The sequence below is a fragment of the Trachurus trachurus genome (genome assembly GCF_905171665.1).
Source record: "Trachurus trachurus genome assembly, chromosome: 2".
Classification (NCBI taxonomy): Eukaryota; Metazoa; Chordata; class Actinopteri; order Carangiformes; family Carangidae; genus Trachurus; species Trachurus trachurus.
Genome location: NC_139914.1, coordinates 3,107,591 through 3,113,590, shown reverse-complemented (window position 1 = coordinate 3,113,590; position 6,000 = coordinate 3,107,591).

Here is a 6,000-nt window from a genome sequence, read left to right as displayed (position 1 = left end):
ACCCAATAGTGCACACACACACACACACACACACACACACACACACACACACACACACACACACACACACACATCTGTGAATACACACTAACACGCACAGCATCCAGAGTCTAAGCCTGCAAGAAATTCCTCATATAAGAGGACAATTAGAGTATCTCATTTTCCTCTAATATCAATCACACAGCTCATGAATAAAGACAATTAGGTCCTCACAATTCCATACAATTGCATCTGCCCTTTGAGCCCCCCCTCCGATTTGGGAGCAATGCCTCTTGGGTATATGGCGCTCTCATCATCACGGCGACTCAGTGTGAGCCACCGCAGTCAATAATAGGAGACAAAACAGAGGAGGCAAGGGCCCGGGTTTCAGACTAGATCAGATCCTCCGGACGCGTGTCACTCTTCATTAGGGAGGCGGGGTAGCAGGGGACGCCCTTAAGGTGAGGATGGCCACAGAGTGGAGGGGGAGTGGTGGGGTGAGAGGAAAGGAGGGAGGGGAGGAGGGAGGGGTGGAGTGGCAGCTGTGGAACAATGACAGAATCTGTGTCCAAGGGCCCCTCAGGCCAAACACCAGCTCTTCTCCACCCTGAACTGATCTCTCGCCTCTAGAACCAGCGAGGAGGGAGGGATGGAGGGATGGAGGGGAGGAAAAAAAAGAGACAGAAATAGACCAGTCACACTCAGTAGACTTTCTATCCACACTTGCTGTAGTGAAGACTCAGGCTGACATTGATGTAACACATCACATCAATGTGTCTAATGTCATATTCATAGAAATGTGATTGGTTTACCTCAGGCATGGGTGGTTCCCCCTTCGTAGCGCAGCAGTCTGGATAATGTCAGGTATTAATCTTTCATAGCCTCCATTAAATTAAGCACTTTGATTCACTTATTATTAATTTACACTGATTGCTGCAATGTTGCCATACAAGCAGACGAAGACACTTACTAAAGGATATCCCTCTCTGGGATTGCCATTTGGGAAGATAGTGATCTTTTCACGTGTAGGAATAAACCATGTTTTTTAGTATGATCATTTTCACTGTTGCAAATAACTGCAGTAGATTGGCTAATCCCATTGAGTGGCTGGAGATGCAAACAATCCCAAAACATAGGCAAAGAAAGTCAAAAGGTAAATGTCTAATTTCCATATTGTAGAAGCTTGAAGCAGCGAGGTTTTGGCATTTTAGATTACGAAATTACGATTTATTTATCCTCTTGATTGGGTGAGTCATTAATTCAGTAATTATTTGAGCTTTTAACATGATTAGAGGCTCTTTTACTTAATTAGTGCCTGAAAAGCAGCCGCACTGAGCCCTGACTGGAAGCACTGACTACGGCCATGTGTTACTGGCTGTGACTAATGTTAGATTCTCTGTTAGCCACTCTGTTAGATGAGTACGATGATTGTAAATCCAATGCAAGTGTATGTTTGCGGTCAATGTTAAGACAGTTTACAGATGCTAACTGGCTGCTGCTGTGGCTGTTGTTGTGACAAGCTCAGACATAGAAATGGTTGTGACTTTGGTTGTGCACTTGCTAACCTACATAACTGTGAATGGTGAAGCCACCCCTTAAAGGGATAGTTCAACATTTTGGCAAATTGGCTTATCGCCATAATCCGTATAGTCATAGCAGTAGGTTCATTACCTTTAATTATCGGTGCATGTTGTTTTGAGATCGGCGGGGCAGAGACGTGAGCTGCTCAGTGAACACAATGGAAGTGAATGGTACAGGTCCACTGTCCCTCAAAACTCATCAAATACACAATCCAACAACTCCAAAACGCTCTGGTGGACATGTTGTGACCTGCACATTCACCACACTCACCTAACGCACACCCAGTAACTATGGTTACCATCAGAGCTTGGCTTGAGTCCCGAAACATAAACACGAGCAATGTTTATATTTTCTGCCGTCCCTAAACCGAGCCTTGCAAAATCAACACAGTGGCGTTTGAGCAACACACAACGCGTGTTTTTGTCATCAGCAATACATCAAATTAATAATCTGGTCTGAAAGAGAGGACAATGGGGACGGTGACGGAGGCCGCCGCGCTCCCCTGCCACACGTAGGTGGCACACACTCGCCTTATTAGCCAGGTCAAACATAATCAGTGATAGACACGGCAGGGCTGCTTAATTATAGCTGGCAGCTGGCAGCGGGGGCCTTCCTTTAGGGGCCGGGTTATGCCCATGCATGAACCCCCCATCTCCCCCCACCCCACCCCACCCCTCCTCTGCACCCAGCGCTCCTCCAACAGCACCCACCCACCCACCCACACTGCCCCAAATGAGGAATAAATCTAACCTCCCTTTTGTTTGGAGTGAGGCATGTGGCGGCCCCGTCATTTAAGGCGAGAATAAAAATGTGGACAGAATTTGAGATTAATAGAGGGGAATGGTGCATTAAATTAGTGTAACTGTGAGGGAACAGCAGTGCGTGTGTGTGTGTGTGTGTGTGTGTGTGTGTGTGTGTGTGTGTGTGTGTGTGTGTGTGTGTGTGTGTGTGTGTGTGTGTGTGTGTGTGTGTGTGTGTGTGTGTGTAGAAAGGTAATAAGAATATCCTTCCAACAAGAACGAATCCTCCTCTCAGAACAAACCAACAAAGCACCTGAGCTATTAGAGAGCTCCGATTTTTCAATTTCATAACACAGGAATCCTGACAGCTTGTTTGCTGCTCGACGGATGAAACAACAGATGTATTCACATGGCAGCTTCCCTCCCAACTAGGCACAACGCAGCCCGAAAAGGCACCTAAGCTCCTGTTGCAAACAGCTTGTAAATCTGCACTTAAATGAGAGCAAGCGAGAGCCCCCGACTCCTGCCTGTCTGCCCGCCTGCTGCGTCACCGAAGAGATATGGCTCCGTGAAGTTTTGGCACCGACGCAAAGGAGAGAGAGAGAGGGGAAGCATGCAGTCACGGGCCGGTGTAGTCTGTGATTATATTGTTTCTGCAGCTAAACGTTGCTACGGACAAAAGTGACTCCACCTGCACAATAACCACAAAAAAAAAAACACAAAACAGCTGTGCATTGGAGAGACAGAAAGAAAAGCCGCAAGCAGTTGTGCACTCTGATCTCTCAAGGCTGTCTGGCTACACACACACACATACACTGTCTCTTACACATGCAGAGCCCCCTGATTCAGCCCCCTCTGGTATATTGATCCACTTCATTCTGCCTCAATGAGATGCAGACAGCATCTCAGCGCCCATACAGCCCATAATCATGATATAACACTGGGCTGTATTGAAACCCGCCACAGAAAGGCATAAATCGGATAATGCAACGGCCGGGATAATGAACAATATCAGATGACATATCGATGTTGTCATGCACGACCTGTAATGAAACATAACTGTGTGTCGTAGTGGTGTTAGAGAAACACACACACATGCATTTAACTTATGAAAGAGAGCAAGAGAGACGCGCACTTTTTTTTTTTTTTTTTTTTTACGCCAGGAACCTTGGACGGCGCTCCATTCAGACTCAAGAGCCGCTCCCTCTCCCCATCACATCCCGCCGTAGCCATGGCAACTATTCTAATCGATCCAGCGCCACCTAATATCAAATGTTTCTTCCCAAAAAAAAACAACTTAAACAATCAGTCAGTCATCAGCAGCAGCTTTAACGGCCTCAGCAGAGGAGGATGATGGGAGTTTTACTTCTGCTTTCTGACCCAGATAGATAGATAGATAGATAGATAGATAGATAGATAGATAGATAGATATGTAGATAGATACATAGATACATAGATACATAGATAGATACATAGAGGTAGATGGATGGATGGATAGAGATAGATAGATAGATAGATAGATAGATAGATAGATAGATAGATAGATAGATAGATAGATAGATAGATAGATACCATAGATAGATACCATAGATAGATAGATACCATAGATAGATAAGATAGATAGATAGATAGATAGATAGATAGATAGATAGATAGATAGATAGATAGATAGATAGATAGATAGAGGTAGGTATATAGATACATAGATACCATAGATACATAGATAGATAGAGGTGGATGGATGGATGGATGGATGGATGGATGGATGGATGGATGGATGGATGGATGGATGGATGGATGGATGGATGGATGGATGGATAGATAGATAGATAGATAGATAGATAGATAGATAGATAGATAGATAGATAGATAGATAGATAGATAGATAGATAGATAGATAGATAGATAGATAGATAGATAGATAGAGGTAGGTAGATAGATAGATAGATAGATATAGATACATAGATACCATAGATACATAGATAGATAGAGGTAGGTGGATGGATGGATGGATGGATGGATGGATGGATGGATGGATGGATGGATGGATGGATGGATGGATGGATGGATGGATGGATGGATGGATGGATAGATAGATAGATAGATAGATAGATAGATAGATAGATAGATAGATAGATAGATAGATAGATAGATAGATAGATGGATGGATGGATGGATGGATGGATGGATGGATGGATGGATGGATAGATAGATAGATAGATGGATGGATGGATAGAGATAGATACGTAGATAGATAGCAACAAAGGAAATCCAATGTAAAGCAGAGTTGAGTGCGTGCCCAGCAGCTGGAGGGTGTTTGGGTTTATGTGAGGAGGGATGTGTCATGTTAACTCTATGTCAACGGCCATGGATAGCTGGTCTGGGATCAGGGTTCACACTGTGATATTTCACCATGTCTCCAGTCCAGTCCCCCTGTTTCCAGAAGCAGAGTGGACTCAGCTCTCCGTCTCTATCTGTCCGTCTATCCGCATCTTCTTTTTTTTTGTGTGTGTGTGTCTTTTTCTTCCACGCAAACGTTTGCAAACAATCCAGTGTAAAAGCAGAGTAGCACATAAGACAAGAGAAGGAGAGGAGGAGGAAGAAGAGGAAGAGGTGGAGAGAGAGAAAGGGGAAGAGAGGGCGAAGGATGAATGAATGAAGAGAAAGCTTATTACCGGAAAACAGATGGCCCCCCAATTCACAGTGGCCCCACGGGGACCTGGAGGGCCAACTCTTTGCACCTCCGGGTTACCAGCGCTGCAGAGAGGGGTGGGCTGCTTAAACACAACTCTGTGTGTGTGTGTGTGTGTGTGTGTGTGTGTGTGTGTGTGTGTGTGTGTGTGTGTGTGTGTGTGTGTGTATTTCTTGTTTGTTAACTTGTAAACAAAAAGCAGTGTTTATCGACACCCGGCCGGGCGGCAGAGTTCACGTTTCATCTGGATGTTTCTGTTACGTCTGAGGAGACAACAGCGACAACTCTGCAACACCGTGTTTGAAACAGTGGAATAATCCTTTAAAAAGAAAAAAAACACACACACACACTCTCTCTCTCTCTCTCTCTCTCTCTCTCTCTCTCTCTCTCTCTCACACACACACACACACACATGCATCTGGCATCACCTTTTATTTCATCAAACCCATCACTCAACATCATCGCTGGACGAGCTAATGTCACAACATCCGTAAAATGAGATCTCACACGCGCTCAAACATTCACACCCTTTCACTCTTATGTGTGCATATGCAACTGTATGAGTGGACACACACACACACGCGCACACACACACACACATACACACACACAGATGACAGGCAGTGAGTGGAAATGAAGGATTTGGAGTTCCATCCCGTTACATTATGCAGCAGATGGCGTTCAGGCCAAGCCCGGCCAGGCCTCTCCCAGGAGAGAAGGGGTGAGAGAGAGAGAAAGAGGGGAGGAGAGGAGATGGGGGAGGTGTAGAAAAGAGGAGTGAGGGACAAAGCTGTTGTCTTTTTTTTTTTTTTTTTTTAACTTGCATGAATGCACGAGTTTGTTTCCTTTTTTATTTATTTTTTTCATTTATTTTTGACGGACTCTCATTCGCTTCACTTGTGGGACAGAGCCCTCGTCGTTTCCTCTCCTACTCCTCTGCTATCTCTCTCTCTGTCTCTCCCCTCCTCTCCCTCCTCCCCCCCCCCCCCTCCTGCCCAGCTGAGGCTC